Consider the following 18,241-nt stretch of genomic DNA (forward strand, 5'->3'; position numbering starts at 1 on the left):
TTTTAGATTGACAACATAAGTGTTGAGATGAAGTTTAAAACCATTGAGTGGTAAAAATACAGGATCAGGTTGTTTTTCTCCTTTAGGATAAAAGGAGAAAAATATTTAGTCCTTTAGGATAAAAGGAGTAGCTTAGACACGAAACTCCATGAATACACCTAACCTAGTATTTGAAGTTGCTTTAATGCAACTTCACTATTATGAATATGGTAACAGAACCAAAGAAAAACAAATGAATTTAAGAGATCATTGAACTGGCTTTTTAGAATGAGTATGCTCCAAAGTAGTTATTTTTAACTGAGAGCCAAGGAAAGGCCTGCGTTCAGCTAGCACATCTTAGATCACATTTTCAAGTCCATACATACCAAATTATTCACTTGAGTGAGATTTATGCTGAAGAGTTCAATTGATAAATCAAAAGTGTTTGAGAATCTGGCTTCCCCTAAAGGCTTTATCCTTCACTCTTGGCATTTTTTTTTTTTTTTTTCTCATATCCATCTAATATAATTGTCTTAACAATAGCCAGAATAAATCCACTCCTAAAACAAAATATAGCCCTCATTTAAACCAGCAGACAGAGCAAGCAAACAGGCAAAAGCTGACGCGGGCTTGACAGGCAAGCCGACGACTGACAACCGAGCAGCATGACAAACCAGGCGGTAATGACGAAAAACGGAAAACCCGACGAACAGCAAACCCGACAGGCAGACAGGCAGCGACAGCAGACAACGTTGACCGACCAGGCGACGTGAGCGAGGCAAACAGCAATAATAATGTGACCTATGTGGCATGAACTATAAATATGCTATCAGCAATAATAAAAAACATGGAAAAATGACAGACGACAGACGGGCGACAGACAATGACGAAGCGACTTCAGGAAGACAGACGACGACATGGTATGGCGAACCATAAGCAAACCTCATAAATAGCTATATGTAAACCAACCATCATCTTAATGTCTCATCATCATCTTCACGACATAGTAATAATATGGCATGAAAAACCATCGTGTATCGTAAACAGGCCAATATATGAAGCATGACAATATATATCATCATCATAACGTCTTTCGAACCATCATCGCATCCCACCATCATCCCTCCTCATCCGCATTCATTTCCCATTTTTACCTTTTCCATTTATTTCTGTTCATTCCATTTCGAACAATTTCCGTTTTGTTTCTGTTCCGGCTCTTCCTTGCTTCTTCCTTTGTATTTTGAACTTCCCTCTTGTTTCTCTCTTTCTCTCTCTCTCTTTCTTTTTTCTTTTTGAATGTAATAAGTTATTCAGGGATGAGGAAGAAACTCATGTTGTTCTCATTTGAAAAGTAATGGGATGGCTTGAACTTGCATTCTAATACCTAATGGGTAACTATTCAAAACCTCAGTTTCTTAGATGTTTGATGAAAGTTGTGTTTAAAGGTAATACCTTTTTTCAAATAATTGGCTATATGAAGAAATATTCCAGAATATAATATAATTGATTGTCCTTCTGGCTTTGTATTGATATATGATGGGAAAGTGAGACAGGAACAAAAGAAAGATCACTAGTTAAAATCTTATTTCTATAAGAAACTTACAACCAGAACAAACCTGATATCTATGCTATGGTCTCATTTTCAAAGATATACTTTACTTGCTCAAAGATTAGGAAAGTTTTGTTTTTGCTTTTGTATTTGTTTTGTTTTTAATTTAGCTGTAGCATTCGGGACTTCCTAAGTTATAATCTAAAGTTAATTTATAACCTTCTCTACCTTCAAACTTTTATATACACTGTACTTCAATGAAACTACACTACTTTCTGATTGTAGAACATATGTAATGCTTTTCTTTACAAAAATCTTAGCATACCCTCCATGTTTATGTAGAAATGTTATTCATCTTCTAACACAGTGCTTCTCAACCTCTTTGTAGTAAAGAGCCAATTTTTTGGAAAGTTCCTATTCTGTCACAGTCCAACATTGTAATATAAAATTTAAATTGCTGGGAATTTAAGATAAATATTTTTAAAAACTTATAAAATACAAGCCCCAATTCATTATTATATTCAAAACATTTCAAACAGCTATAAAGTTTTCTAAAACCTTTGGATCCCTGTATATATGTCTTCACAGATTGCTGACAAACACTTCAGATATTAAAGGAAGTGGATCTCTGTTAGGTAAACAGCAGAGCACCATTTTTCTCACAAATGTTATCTGCTATAATTTTTTTTTCTGTATATCTCTAAATGAAAGTGATCTAACTTTTATTTGAAAGCAACAGTTTCATATTGTTACTTTCTTATAATAATTGACTTAATACTTATTATATTAGAGTACTTGAATAATTATAATTTCCTTTTGAGGAAAACTCCAGCTCAAACTCCAACACTAAATGTTCAAGTAAATATTTGTTGAATTGCAATTTTCTTAAATCTCTTGTTGGGAAGAGATTTTAAACTTGCTGTTGAATGCCTATTTCCCCTCTTTTTCTGCAACAATTAATTATAACAGAGAGAAAGGCATGCCTCATAGTAGGAGTCTTTGAAACACCTTCTACAAGAATGACTCCAAACAAATGAAATATAAGAGTTTGGATATCTACTATGATTAACAATATTCCCAAATTTACTGAACTCCTTTGTTAGTCTTGCTGTGCCTCCTCATTTTACTTTGAGCTCAGGTAGATATGGCTTTTACTTTCACGCATCAAATGTTCATTTTACATTTCCCCCCTCATCTAAGCTTGCCAAACTTAAAGGCACATAACCTTCCTTAAACTCTTCCTAATCTCATTACTCTTAGTCAATAAGTTATCCATCACTATGGATATTATTTCTTGGTATTTCTCACATCTGCACCTTTCATTTCATCTTCATTGACCATATCTTGGTTCTGGACTTAGAGTTGTGCAATAGTCTTCATCTATTTTTCATCATCACATAACACATATATAATTATACAACATGTATATAAATGCTTTGCCTTTCTTTGGGGGATCTTTTTGCCAAAAAAAAAAAATTATATATATAGGTGTGTGTGTATATATATACACACACACACACACACACACACACACACACACACATATATATATAATAATTACTTTTGAGAGTTCCAAAATAAAATCAATACCAATAAACTTCAAAAGGACAAAAATGAATTGTAGAGACTGGATGAGATTATTCAATCAAAAGGGGATTCAGCTCCCTATACCATTAATGTGAGGTTTCTTATTTAATTGTTTTTAATAAATGGAAAAAAGATCTCACAATTATGAAGTTTATAATAAAATTGATGATAAAATAAATGTATAAGTGTTCATGTAAATACTCTCAGGAAAAAATTTTACTTTTAGATATAGGAGCCTTTAAATGTAAACATATTATAAATGTAATATTGATCATAGCCGTGGTTTATCCAATTACAGAATATTGAGTTTTAGAAACAGCCAATTCTTTATTTCTAAATGTTGATGTTGAAAACTCTGAAATTACTGTACAAAAGAAGCTTCAGAATAGAAAATATTTCATCTTCTAGAAGAATTTGATAGAAGTAAATAACACCATAGTAATCACTTTAATAGTGATACTAGATAGAACTTGTGTACTGCCTGATTATTAAGTTGATTTGATTCACAAGCCAAGTAAGTTTCCTGCAAATTAAGAATTTTATAGATTTGTAGATCATTATCGTTAGATATTTTTTTCTAAATTATGAATGCCATTTTTGAATTCAGCTAACCTTGTTTGTAGTAGATTTTGTGGAAGTTATTAGAGTAATATTGGGAAGGAACCAAAGGTTATATTACTGAGAACTATCAGTAAGATATGTTAGCTTGAGGATGACATTTTTCTTTCAAGAATAGAGTAAAATTAATCAGATACCAAAGTCCATTATCTGATGAGAAGTAAACAAGTGATAATATCACTGCTGTCAAAATAAAATATAGTCCTATGAGAGGACTATATTTTTCTATTGTCTAGAAAAATGAAGGAAAGTGAATATAAAAAATATATATCTAAAATGAAATTAAAAAATAGCCTTTTCCTTTGGAAATAATAATTGTTCATTTTTTAAAAACATGGTTATATTAGGAACAATATAGGGGGTTAAAATATAGGAGTTTGAAAAAGCAACTGGTGTTACTATGACATTCTAAAATGGAAATTTCAAATACTATTGAAGAATGCATATTGGATAACTAAGTAATGAGACTGACACTTTGATCATCTTAATTTAAAATATACGTATTTCCTTGATCTTGAATTTTAAAAAGTTAAACTATATTTAAAACAATATATGCTGTCTTTGTTAGGCCAAGCTGCTGTAAAAAGATTTCAAAATGCAAGAGCTCAGAAAAGATAAGTATTTATTTTTCTCTCAGGGAACAGTTCCAAGGGATGAAGAATATGAAAAGCCGATAATTCAGCTCTGTGATGCTCAGTTCAGCTTCATAATGTACTGTAACCTAGGTATGTCCTCAACTGCATGGCCAAACCTGGCTGAAGTCCATCCCACACCATCTCTTGGAAGGGAACAAGATCAGGAGATACAAAACAAGCAATTTTGTTATGTAGAAATGCCCAAGCAATTTCATAGCTGATTTCTGCTCACTTTTCATTGCAAGAACTTAGTCGCCACATCGGCCTACTTAGTTGCAAGAGAGGCTGGGAAATGTAGTTCTTATCTTGCCCTTATTGGAACTGGGCAAAGGAGCAGGAAGAGAGGGAAAGTAAATACTAGAGAATAATAATTACTTTCTGCTGTATATCTGTATAATTAAAATTAAATATGAGTTTATTTAAAAATAAATTATTTATTTCTAGTCCTACTGCTAATATTTTTGTGTGTTTTTCAGATAGTTTTATCCTGAAGGGGTTCAGAACATGACACCCCACAATATACCCTTTGTCATATTGATTATTTTGAGCTTCAGGCACTTGAGAAACAGCAGATGCATGAAAGGCTCTTTGCTCTCCCCCTTTCTACGTAAAAGCAGGTAATAAAATTTCCTGAAGATGCCCTATCTGCACCAGGAACAGAGAATATTCTTATCACCAGAGACTGGGAGTTGACATCAAAATAGATCTGTGTATACAAACCTGCTAAAATAACCCTTGTCTTCCATTAGTTTTCCCTGTATACTTCCTAGTCACTGTCCCACAATTTACTGTCCCTAGTCCAAGCCCCTTTTTCCCATCACATTCCCATAATTTATTGTTCTTTGTTTCCTTCTGGCCTTCAATTTCCTTTTGAAGGCTCCCATGTGCATGTAAAATATTAAATAAGGTGTACATGTTTTCTCCTATTAATCTGTTATATGTCAGTTTAATTCTGAGGCCTGACTGTGAAATGTAAAGGGATAGAAGGAACTTTTTCCTTCCCTACAATATTTATGGAAAAATATACGTATGATAGTATTTTTCCATTTTCTAAAGTACACCTTATTATCCATATAGTTTTGTGGTTTGTTACTTAATGCGTCTTAGAAATATTTCTATATTAGTTGTGCAGTGTTCAATTGTATAAGTAAATCATAGCCTACTCAACTTCTTGCTTTGGATACTATTGTATCATCAATGTATTTCTTTTATTTCTTATGAGTATTTCTGCAATGAACTTTCTTGTATATACACTTTGCATAGTTGTATAGATATATTTACATACAATTATTGATATATATTTTATAAAATGTACTTATTCTAAGTATACAGTTTGATGAGTCCTGTAATGTGTGCAGTCACACAAAGATCATGAGAATCTAGTTTTGGAATACTTTTATCACCTCTAAAAAGTTTCTTTATGCCCCTTTGCAGTCAATGCCTGCTCTCACTCAGCCCTAGGCAATCTCTTTTCTGCTTTCTTTTGCTATAGATTTGAATTTTCTAGAAATTTCACAGCAGTAGGATCATGTGGCATAACTCTTATTTTATCTGGCTTCTTTATTCAGCTTAATTCTTATTTAAAATTTTTGTTTTATTTTGAAATAATTTTAGACTTGCAGAAAATTTGCAAAATAATATAGAATTCACATAGATTCCTCTAATGTTAACAATTTATTGCCATACTCCAGTTTTCAAAACCATAAAATTAACTGCACAACAGTGTCTTAATTTCAAACATACTAATAGAAAGAATCAAAGCTAAGTCAACATCAAATCTATTTATTTCAGTAATTATAGTATAGATTAATAAATTATTTTTAATAGTAGAGTTATAACTAGAAAACTAATTTACTAATTCTATTTATTTATTTTTATTTTTTTGCTAGTATACTGCTTGGTCTTGACCACAAAATACATAATTTCTGAAGAGATTTAGGAAGTTCTCAGCTAATAGTAGTACTCATGTTGACTGTAAAGGATGTCTTAATTTTGGTCCAGATTCTCTTAGTCTATCTCAGCAATACATAACATCTTATTCTCATGAGAAAAACTTTGCACTTAGAAACAATGCCTCTGATGAAGGGCTAATATCCAAAATATATAAAGAACTTATACAACTTAATGACAAAAAAACAAACAATCCAATTAAAAAATGGGCAGAGGACTTAAACAAACTTATCTGGACATACAAATGACCAACAGGCATTTGAAAAGATACTCAACTTCACTAGCTATTAGGAAAATGCAAATCAAAACCACAATGAGATACCAACTCACACTTATAAGAATGACTATTATCAACAAGATAGGTTAATAACAAGTGTTGGGAAGGTTATGGAGGAAAAGGAACCCTTATGTACTGCTGGTGGAAATTGTTACCATGGCTATGGAAAACAGTATGGAGGTTCCTCAAAAAATTAAGAATTATCTATCATATTACTCAACCATCCCTCTTCTGAGTATCTACCCCAAAAGTTTGAAAACATTTATCCGTAAAGACATATGCACGCTGATGTTCTTTGCAACATTATTCATGGTGGCCAAGACATGAAAACAACCAAAGTGTCCTTCAATAGATGATTGGATAAAGAAGTGGTACATATATACAATGGAATATTACTCAGCCACAAGAAGAGATGAAATACTGCCATTTGTGACAACATGGATGGACATTGAGATAATCATGCTAAGTGAAATAAGCCAAGCAGAAAAAGTTGAAAATCACATGATATCACTTATATGTGGGATATAAACCTAAAAGCACCAAATGAACAGGACAAACAGAAACTCATGGACATGGACTATAGACTAGTGGTTACCAGACAGTAGGGGTGGATGAGGAGGGGAGAGGCAGACGTGGTAAAGGGGGTCAAATATAGAGTGGTAGGGGGAGGGTGAAGTGGGTAAAAGGGATCAAATATGTTGTAGCTGAAGGAACTGGACTTTGGGTGATAAACACACAATAGAATATACGGATATGAAATTATAATGTACACCTGAAAATTATATAAATGTATCAACCAATATTACCCCAATAAACTTAAAAAATAAATAAATAAAAGTTACAGGTCTTGTTCCAGTGGGGGGGAAAAAAAATGACAGCCACTAACATTTGGAATATATTCTTGAGGTAGTTTTCTATGTTTATATACCCACTTATGAATATCTCCATTCCAAAAAAATTATATTATGCATTATTTTCCTTATCCATTTATTCACTTATCAATATACCATGAACATTTCTTTTTACTTAAATAATTTTAGACATTTTCACATTTAAAATTTTTTTATCAGGTTTTTTACAAATATTTTCTATTCATTACTGTTATAAAAATGCCATGATTAAGATTTTTGTAAATGTAATGTTGCAAGGTTCCCAGATTATTATCTTCTTATTAATTTTGATTCATGCTTATGAGAGTATCAATTAAGCTTTATTTGGTATTAAGAAATCAAAAGAAGCCTTGTTACTGGGGCCCAGGGCTCATGATAATATTGAAGTGCTTATCACTATTATATGCCTATATTCATTAATAGATATTGAGGGAAGAAACTACAGGTACCCACCCATTTGCACATATACAAAACCCACACACATACCCATCAATCTGAAAAAAACTTTATTACTAATTGAAAATTCAGTTATTTTACTTTTTTCTTTATTTTTTAGAAAACATGGACTATTTAAGTCTACTCCTGGTTAACTATAGCTAATGGAACATGACATGAATGAAGCCTAGTACAAGTCCCTTGGGCAAGGAGCTAGATATGTAGAACACCAAGAAACTAAGTCACTTCTTAGTCAGGGACAATTATACTGACATTTAAGAAAAATAGCATTAGAGTTGGTTGACAGTTGGAATTGCATAAAGGATTATCAAAAATGCTGTATGCCAGGTTCATGACTAAGGCAGATGACCTGGTTGACAAGCTTGCCCAAACTAATATATTAATGTTTCAGATCAATTTAAGAGGAACTAGCAGCAGTTCTCCTTAACTTATCATGTTAAAATTGTTGACAGATTTCATGTCTGCTTTTCAGCTGTATAACTAACTATTCATTAGTGGGGTGAAGAGAAAAGTTCACACAAATCAATTAGAGTACGCGCCTCTTCCTTCTTTCAGTACTAAGAATATGTAAGCTTTCTTTTCTTTTTTAAGTTTCTGGTTGTTTCTCTAGTAAGTAAAACTCTCCTATGACAGGTAATCTTTTTTTTTTTTTTCCAGAGAAAAATAAATCTGCATGATACAGCTGTCAATTCTGAGGATCGTGGTATGCAAGTGGTAAGCATCATATCTGGGTCACATATTTCCATTAGGAAAGCACAGGGTTCAAAATTTGGAGTCAAATGCTATTAAAATGTGCTCAATATAAATGTAAATTCTTAACCAATAGGTAACCCTTGGGGTTTAAAAGTGTGACTATCAATTAAGTTTATGTTTAACATCGATTAGGTACCCTTTTTTTCTCTATGGCAAAGTATTTCAATCACATTTGTCCTGGAAGTAACTGGATATTTGAATAATCTCCAACTTGGCTTACAAGCTGATTTTCAAAATCCCTAAAACATATGTCTGTACATGATTTCACTATGCTTAGATCTGTCTTTGCCCCTCTCATTTCTTAGGGGAACAATAATTGTTTACTTGTTGAATGTAAAAATAATATTCTCATTGGTATAACTCACATAGAAATAAAATTAGAAGTAGCTTGCATGGTATCTTCTATTAGTATCTAAACCAGATTTTTCTTTGGACAGAACTTGAATTGGCTTTTATGAAAAACATCAAAACCTGCTCGAGTCTAATCCTGATTTTTCACTTTTTCTCTATCTCTGGGGATAATACTGGGGATAACTTTATGCTTGAATAATAACCTCTTTCTCCTGAGAACAAGAAACCTCTGTAGCCACCATCCAGTTGCTTTCTCAAACTTCTACTCAGGTACTGTAAACTCAAAATGTATGATCTGACTTTGCAGTCCCCAAATACAAAGGGAGTTGTAGTCTTGCTATTTTCTTTTTACCCACTAGGTGACATAATAGATGCAGCTTTTCAATATCTGTTAAGGTGTGGGTGGCTGTGTAACATGTTTTATAATATTTAATACTCTTAGTTATGCTTATTAATGAACTTTAAAGTATACTGATAGAGCAATGGTTCCTAAAGGTTTTTTTCATAACTACTCACTTCAGTGTTTATATTTTGCATCTTGGAACTTATATGGAAACATAATAATTGATTAAGAAAATACTAATTTTCATTTTGTTCTACAATTTACAAGTGATTCAAATGAGAAAAATTATAACAAAAACACAACCGATAGTGATTTAAAAATATGTTTTGAGTGTGAATAATCTGCTTTTCCAAGTTTAGTTGAAAAATAAGGCAAAAATGTGAAAAGGCCAGTAAATATTAACAGATTCTAACAGTGTTTCCTTGGGAACGGGATTTAATTCACTTCTAATTTCTTGCTACTCATAAATTCCATTCTTTATGAACAATGTAATATGATTGTGGAAAAATTTTACCTTTTAATATCTTCCTTTATTTTATTATAGGTTAATAAGGTTATAATTTAAAGCAATCTAAAATAGGTCATATATTGAAATACTTGTCAGTCTTATTCGAATTAAATTGAAGTTCTCAAGAAATAAGCATGAGAAGAGGTAACAAAGCACATCCCCAACACATTTTTTTATATTATCTGATAGTCTTTACATTTAACTCCCTTTTAGAATCTGGCCAAGTTTGATTTTTCATTACTTTCACATGTCAATCAAGTTTCTTCTAAGTTTGAGTCTGAATTACCACTTAACAGGGGTATATACACTTATTATTATTTTTTGGTGTGGCGAGGTCAATCTGATGTACACATTTACTTACTTCTTCTCAGAAGGAGATACTCTAAAATTAACACCCATGAAACTATTATCTATGAATGGTGTTTCACTCTTATACTTTCCTATGAATGCTGCTTTCTATTTCTACCTATATTTTCAACCTTGTATAATCTGTGACATGACCTCAGTTACAAGAGTAGTAGCACATTTTAATCAGACTTGACCACTACTTATTTATTCATAATTATCATAACAGTTAGTAAGTTGTCCATAAAGAAGAATAATATTAATAATAACTAATATTTATTAAAGACTCAACTTTGTGTTAGGTCCAGTGTAAATGATAATATTCTTTATAACAATACCCTTAGGTATAGTTAACTAAAACTATCACGCTTTTTAAATTAATTCTCGTAACTTTAAATATCATGATTTCCAGATATATATCTCCAATTTGGAGTTCTCCCCAAAGCTCCAAATTTCTGTATTCATTGCCATACTTAGATGTTTTAGATATTTAGTAAGTATCTTGAGACTTATACACCAATAACAGAACTCCTTTCTTCCATCTTAGTTAATGGCAACTGCATTCTTTATGTGGCCTGGGCTGATAATCTTGGAGTCATCCTTGATTTTTCTTTTGTTCATACACTCCACATCCAATCACTAATAAATCTTATAGACTCTACTTTCGAAATCCAACCATTTTTACCACCTCCACTACCATACTCTTGGTGGAAAAACAGTAATTAATGCCTCATGCTAATCTCTCATCCAACTAATTGGTCTTCTTGTCTCTCCCCTGTTAAAACATGTCAGATATGAGAAATCTAACTGCTCAAAATGCTTCAATGGTTTCTCAGCTCACTCAGATTAAAAGTTGAAGTTTTTAGAATGGTCTTCGAAGTTCTAAACCATCAGTTTACACACTCCAAACCATGTCCTTATCTCTTTCACCTCTTCCCCTACTGTGATTCTCCTTGATTGCTCAGTCTAGTCATACTGACTTTCTTACTATTTTTGTGACAAGTCAGGTACCAGTAATTTGCTGTTCTCAGGTGATTCCCAGGCGCTGCTCCCTAACTTTCTTCAGAACTTTGCTTAACTACTACTACTACATTCACAGAAAATAATTTTTTTACTACCCAAGTTTAAATGGAAACCTGATACACCTACATCCATTGTTCTGACCTTCCTTAAGCACTCTCCTTAGTTATTTTTTTCCTATGGTACATCTTAACATCTAACATATGCATTTTAAATACTTATTTTGCTTATTATCTATCTTTTCCCACTTGAATATAAGTGGCTAAGGATTGGGATTTTTATGTTTATTCATAACTACTAGAGCAGTTCCCAGAACATTATAGACTCTCAATGACTATTTAATAATTGGATGAACAGATGAGTAATTTTACAGTAGATAAATTGAGGCTTGGGAGGATAAATTATCTTGTTTATTTGTTTTCTTATAAAACACATCACTTCTTCAGTGAGTATAGTAAAATATTGCAAAAAAACCTTTCAAATCTTTGAAATTATTTTCAAATAACTGATGTCAATTTAAAAAAAAGAAAAACACATTTATTTGCCTGTGATCTAACTGGGGATTAGAGCATGTTGAAGGAGGGATTTAGGCATTCTATTCTGTTGTTTCTAGAATGTTAAAAGCCTAAGGCAAGTTTGGGAATCAAAAAGACTTGGCTCTTCCTCAATTTTGTCTGCCTATCATTCTGTAGAGAAGAGATACATGTAGAGAGGAGAGATATCAATATTCAAGGGCTGTTCTTTTATGGAAATATTTTTAATTTTTACACTGAGTACTATGGGTGGCTATGAAGAGAGGTGAGAGTACATGAGAGAAATGGGAGAAGCTGAGTTGATGGAGGCCAATGACAGTGGGAATGGTGAGAAGGGGATTATCTAAGGATATGAGAGTTGCCACTGAGAGGCAGATGTAGTTTATCTTACTCACTTTTCAGAACTTGCTAGAAGCACTCTTTAATGAACTTGGCTTTCTTCCTTGATGTTAGTGAGGTATTTACCTAGAGATAAGAGAAAGGAGGATATTAGTGTCATTTGTTGTATTGCTAATGGTGATGGTGTGTGTATGTGTGTATTCTTAAAGAAAACTTTAGCACAGTGCTAATGTTTCTTATTGATGATTTATATTTTTCATATTCTTCATTGATTATGCTATTCCCCCATTGATTTCCTGTATTTCTTTGAAATATATTTATTTAATGACACATATCTAATAAAAAACACAAATATCTAGTAAATTACAAAACAAAACTTGGAATAAATTTTGATTTCCATGTAAAATAAAATTAATGTAGGTCCGAAGTTTAAAATGGAGAAATAAAGCTTTAATATTTGGGGGAATTTAAGGTGGTCATATATTTTTTAACATTTTAATACTATAAACAATGAATTATAACTAAAAAAAAAAACATTGATTTATAATTGTGCCTTAATTAACAGAGTATATTTTCTGAGATTTTTAAACTTTTTGTTTTTCCTTTGGTTATCTAGATTAATTTTATTATATTCAAAGCTCTTTACTATTCTCATATTACAAGGCTGATCAGAAAAAAATGGTTTACTAAAACAATGATGAGGAAATATAAAGCAAAAAATATAAGGAATTATGTTTCATTTCTATAAGACTACTCAACATTGCTCTGCGGTAGATATGTGAGTAAAAGAATGTCTGTATTTATTGTGTTTATTATAACTACTAAACATTATATATTTATTTAAAGAAAACATATATTGTGTGTGGAATAATATGTTTTCATGTTTAATCATCTTAGTAACAGGTACTTCAGAAACTGGAATAGACTTATAATTACAATAGATAAATGACTAATTGGAATTATATTTTGAAATTTTATAATTTCATTAAAAATTTGGATGAACAAAAAAATAGCAAATTTGGATTTGATAATCAATGTATTTTTTTAAAGTAATACAAGAACCAACAGTCTAACTACCTAAATTTCAAAATTAACTGTTAAACAAAGTGTGCTTGGACTTTTAGGTGTACCTCATTCTTTGTGAATAAGTAGAAATTAAATTTTGAAAATACAAACTTTAAAAAATTTAAGAGAATATTAATGTGTATAAGTAACATCTTTTTATAACCTAACCTTTCATGAAAGTGGACAGATTTTTGATGTTTTATATTATAGTTATTTCAAATACATTTTGATTATACTTTACTTCAAGTAAAATGTAATTTTTATCAATGCAATAAAGTATTTTCAAAACAATTAATTTACATTAATCCATTTGCATTTTTATAAGTACTAACGAAACCTTATCTGAGCAGAATGTCAGCCAATTCACAATATTTTGTAATTTTCTTGGGACATGAGTTGTAGATATGGGCTTACCTAAAATAAATGTGTGATGTCTCATGATAGCTGGGTTATATCTCCCTTGGAAACTGTGTTTACTAAGTAAGCTGTTATTTGAAATAACATTTTCTTGTTATCTCAGAATAACACTGTAAATTATATGTATTATTCAAAATACTAAACAAATATTTTCAGGAGCTCATCAAGCACCTGACTTACAGCTCTGAAATAGTCCCAATGTTACTCTGAGAACAAATCCTGTTTGTGTATATATTATAAAACCAGAATACACCAAGCCCAGAAGGCAGATACAATCATTCTTTGAATTGTATAATAAATTCTGCTTCTCTGAAAAGGTCGAAAGCCTATTTGCATTTGTCAGAGGTAATGAAATGCATCTTAATAGACTTAAATATGCAACTTTAATAAGTATCAACCAAATATAATCATTTCCTGAGTGTGATCAAGTGGGCTTCTAACATTAAGCTTTGTTTCTTTAGTTAGCTCTTGTTTATTTTTCTTATTAGTACAGCAGCAAATATGAACCATTAGACTTGTGGATGGATTGAGCTTCAAAGTTATTATCTTGTAGAAGCAAACAAGAATCACTTGTTTAGTCAGCAAATATATGCTTAATAAAAAAAACATACTATGCTAAGCTTTTTAGAAGATCTGCTGTTAGCTTGATAAGTAAAAATACTGCTTTTCCCAAGTTTCTGTAATCTCAGGAATAAAAAATGAAATGGAAGCTGTGTTCCAAGAGGTTTTGCATGATTACCTATAATTATGGAAAGTTCCTCTTACCATAACAACTCTATCTATGGATAGACATCTGTGCTCGTAAAGTTTTTCTTTTAACAGAAGTTGACATTGAGAAATGTATATTCTCTTCTTTTCAACTTTTCTGGAAAGCTTTAGAACTTCAGATGGAAACATTACTTAGAAAATTCTCCCTTACTCTACAGAAGACTAAGGGCAGTTTGAGGATTAGTATTACAGCCTCCCTCAACCTATTTTAATTGGAAACTATCCAAATAGAAGAGATCCTCCCCCATTCATGAAATGGAGCTAGCAGTTTTAAACTGGAAGCTTTGTATGCCTATTTGTTCTAAATGTTGCTTGAAGAGCCTAAACACAATAGCATAAATAAAAATAAACATCCTTCAGAATAATAACATGATATTCATTACACCTGGATTCATTCTCATCACAGCTGATGTGTAGAGGAATGATTAGAAATCATATACACACTGATGAGGAGTGAGAGGAAGTTATTTAAAATTCTGCTGCACCTTGTGCTCAAAATATCTCCATCAGCTTATAGTCACTTTCATAAACGATTTAGGAAACCATGTTTTTAATCCTGAAAAAGCTTAATTTTATGAATATTTTAGATATGTTTAGCCAGATTGAAATTTTATAAAATGCAAGCATAACATTTTCTTCTCTATTTTCTAACAGGTATAGCTGAAAAAAAAAAATTCAAAGAAAAACAAAATATTAACAAATGTTTCCTAGAAAGTGTAGCTTTTCCCTATGTAAAGATAATTTTCCTGTTGGTCCATGGTTGTTTCATCGTCTCATCCTAATTATTAGGATATGTCTGTTATTTTTATTTTTTAATGGTATAGCTAGATTAGAGTGAAAAAATCTCTATTTTTATTCTCTTAATATTCTTCAGGCTGACCATACCCTTCTGCTGATAGTTGTAATGTGTGCTATGAAAACGTTTTTTGAGCATATTGTTGAATTTTAGTAAAATTTTTCTTTATCCCCTTAAATCTATTCTATTTTTTTCTTAATAAGAAGGCCTAACTGGGCTGCTGTTGCTACTACTACGTTGTTCTTCTCACCATCCTGTTTCTGACTTTTCCATTAGTATAGATATACTTTCTATAACATTCCTGAGTAAGAGCACAGTGTTCTCATCCAAGTATCACAATTTGTCTTTTTGTCTGCTGACATTTGGTATTTTGAACTCTGGAATAATATGCCCTGATTTTAGTTTCTCAGTTATACGCTGACTTCTAAGTTACTGTATAACCAGTATTTTTTTTTTTTTCTTTTTGCTTAAACATAGTTTTTATATCTCTTCTTAAGATGTATGGTTACAGGGTCAATGGCTTTATTATTTTTCTAGTCCTGGAGACTGTTTTATGTAAAGGTCAGTAGTCTCACTGGTCATTTCTACTCAAAAAGAAACTGCACCATGTTGTCTATAGGCTTTCCTTTTCTCTCTAAAAAAGTCCCTTTAAGCAGTTCTAAATAATATAGCTCAGAATTTTTCAAAGTGTGTTCCAAAGATTACTAATATTATATTAATGCTATAATAAACATAAAACAATACTGATCATATTAATAGATGTGATTGGGTAATTGTTTCTGTGATTTAACAATTTTGCAAAATAATTTATTAAATCAAGTTATAAGATCTTTTTATCAAAGGATTTCTCATCGTCTTCGAGATTTTTAAGTCTTTTGTGAATATCTGGAAACGTTTTCATGAAGAGCATCATGGATTTGTGAATCAGACTTTGAGAAATACTAGTGCAAATTTTTCTCTACTCTCTACTCCAAGAGTCACACACAGAGGATTAAAATGTAACCTGTTCTATCCAGCCTATTTTTTTTGCCCTTAAAGAGGATATTCTAACAATGAGACATAATAGAAAAGTAATCCCATTACATACAAATATTACTTTGTTTTTTGAGCTTAATCTCATATCCTCCATCATCAGCCACCACACATTACTTCATATCTTATCCTCTTTAACCACTTCCTTATATTATGTGGACACGTCCTTTCCAAACAGACCATACATGTGTTTGAGAAGTCCCTACAATACATCTCTTTATTTAGATTTCCATCTTGCAGCATTTCTCAACGACAAAATAAATGTTTAAGTTTAAAACATAAAAAAAAAAATCAAATACTATTTGAAAATAGTAATAATAATTACAACAAAATAATTACTAAGTTATACTTTTCTTGATGTAAAACTCTTTCAATTACTTTTATGCATTTTGAAACTGTGTACCCTTGATTATCTAAATCCCCAATGAACTTTTGGGCATGATAACTGAATAGTATATGTTACAATTTTTATGATGTGGGATTCTGAAAATGATCAAATAACAGGTTTGCCCTCTGCCATAAAGAACTGTGAAACTGGATAAAATATATAAAGCGACTGTTTTAGACATGAGATAAAATTTCGAATCTAACTGTGACCCTTTGGAGAAAGAAAACTCAGAAAAAAAGCTTCACCTTTACTCTGCTTTCCTCATGGAGACAATTTTCAAATTTCGGTCTAGGAAGCGAAGCCCAAGTAAAGGTCAGTAGTCTCACTGGATGGAGGAAAACATAGATTAGTTTGGGCTTCTAAGGCAGCTATAAATTCAGAATGAGTTATCATAGAGAATAGTCCAGAATCTAGCATAAGGATACCTCTGATCTTTGAATGAACTCTAAACGGTCATGCGCATTTCAAGATTCAAAGATACCTGGAAGAGAATAGCGATTGGGGGCAGTAAGCTGGACAAAGATTTTTTTTTTTAGTTGAACAATGATAAGAGAGACTGGAGTTCTGAAGATGCAGAGTGGAGAGACCTTGATGAACATACCAGCCATTTGTTGAGACTCTAAAAATATTATACCTTAGGGTATTTCTTGGTTATATTTTTGGCTGACCATTTTAAAGCCCCCAATTGGGGGTCACCAAGGTAACATCTAATCAGCATGTCCAACCACGTCCATGCTCTGAATTCCCAGATCAATTACACATGCTGGCAAAATAACAGCAAGACACCTGCCAGACAAATAAGACTTATCGAACTCATGTGCTTAAAATCTAAATGCAACACCAAATCTATACCTTCCTCTGTGTTCTCTTGCTATGTAATTTGCTCTTCTACTTAGTGACAGAAATAAGATTTTTGGTAACCATACTTGGCTTCTTCCTTTTGCCTAATTCAAATAATTATTAGGTCCTATTAATTTAATTTTCCATGTACTTCGATTCTTTCACTTTTCCTGCATCTCCACTGAATCAGGAATCGTTAATAACTGAATTATGGAAAAAACTTTATACTCCTGAACAACCACTAGATCAAAGGAGAAATCAAAAGAAAGATGAAAAAGTACCTTAAAACAAACAAAAATGGAAATGCAACATGCCAAAATTATGGGATGCATTAAAAGCAGTTCTAAGAGAAAAGTTTATAGTAATAAACACTTACATTAAGAAAAAAAAAAGTCTCAAATGAACAGCTTAAACTTATACCTTGAGAAACTCAAAAGAACAGTTAGCAGAAGGAAGAAAGTAAAGATCAGGGTAAAAATAAATGAAATAGAGACCAGAAAAAGAATAGAAAAGATAAATAAAAATAAGAGCTATATTAAATGAGTGAACTGAAACTTTTGTCTCTTATTATCACAATAATGAGGATAAATTAATGAACTGTTAATTATAAGGCATATGCCTTGGGAGGGGAACTGTACCTGTTTTTGCTTAACATTTTACATACTGAATATAGTAAAAAACTTCCCCTAGGCATTCAATTAATTTTTTTTATGTTAGTTTAATTAGAAGATCCACACCTAAGCAAAGGTTGAAAGTTAGCTCAAATCAATTTTTAGAATATCATTCTTTATGCCCTCCAAAT

At 31.6% G+C, this 18,241-nt stretch overlaps 1 long non-coding RNA gene across 1 annotated transcript in view; it reads left to right on the top strand.

The window, feature by feature from the left end:
- The window catches only part of LOC120615100 (uncharacterized), an 85,692-nt gene that overhangs the window by 13,216 nt on the left and 54,235 nt on the right, over window positions 1-18,241 (top strand). Inside the window, exon 2 of the long non-coding RNA XR_005656195.1 lies at window positions 8,599-8,655. This is a non-coding gene — a long non-coding RNA (uncharacterized LOC120615100). The remainder of the gene's footprint in view (window positions 1-8,598; window positions 8,656-18,241) is intronic.

The sequence above is a fragment of the Pteropus medius genome, unplaced genomic scaffold (genome assembly GCF_902729225.1).
Source record: "Pteropus medius unplaced genomic scaffold, Ma_sr-lr_union100, whole genome shotgun sequence".
Lineage (NCBI taxonomy): Eukaryota > Metazoa > Chordata > Mammalia > Chiroptera > Pteropodidae > Pteropus > Pteropus medius.